Raw genomic sequence first — 508 nt, 5'->3', positions numbered from 1 at the left:
AAAATGTGGGTCCTGATCTATGATTCTGCATCTCTCTCCAGCCAACTTGTTTCTAGGCCTGGAGTCCCCAAGTTAGATAAGAATCCTAATGAACAAAAACAGCTCTCACACTGCCTTTTTCTTCTCTGCCTTGCTTCTACACTTGCCCAAACTGTTCTATCCCTCTCTGCCCCATACCCTTTGCTTCTGGGGCACTCTTTCTTCCATAGTATACCACACTTACAATTCTTCTCCTGCCAAGTTCAAGGTTATAAGCAGGGCACTCAAGAACTTCCTCCTTGAAAGACTGCATTGCTTAGTCACTCAGGAGAAGTTTTGAAGTCAAAGAAACCTGCATTAAAATCCCAGATCACCCTCCGAAGGGGCACATGCACCCCAATGTTTATAGCAGCAATGTCCACAATAGCCAAACTATGGAAAGAGCCTAGATGCCCATCAACAGATGAATAAGATGTGGTGTGTATATATATATATATATATATATATATATATATATATATATATATAT

Source organism: Neomonachus schauinslandi, chromosome 1 (genome assembly GCF_002201575.2).
Source record: "Neomonachus schauinslandi chromosome 1, ASM220157v2, whole genome shotgun sequence".
NCBI classification, from domain to species: Eukaryota; Metazoa; Chordata; class Mammalia; order Carnivora; family Phocidae; genus Neomonachus; species Neomonachus schauinslandi.
This window is presented reverse-complemented; position numbering follows the sequence as displayed.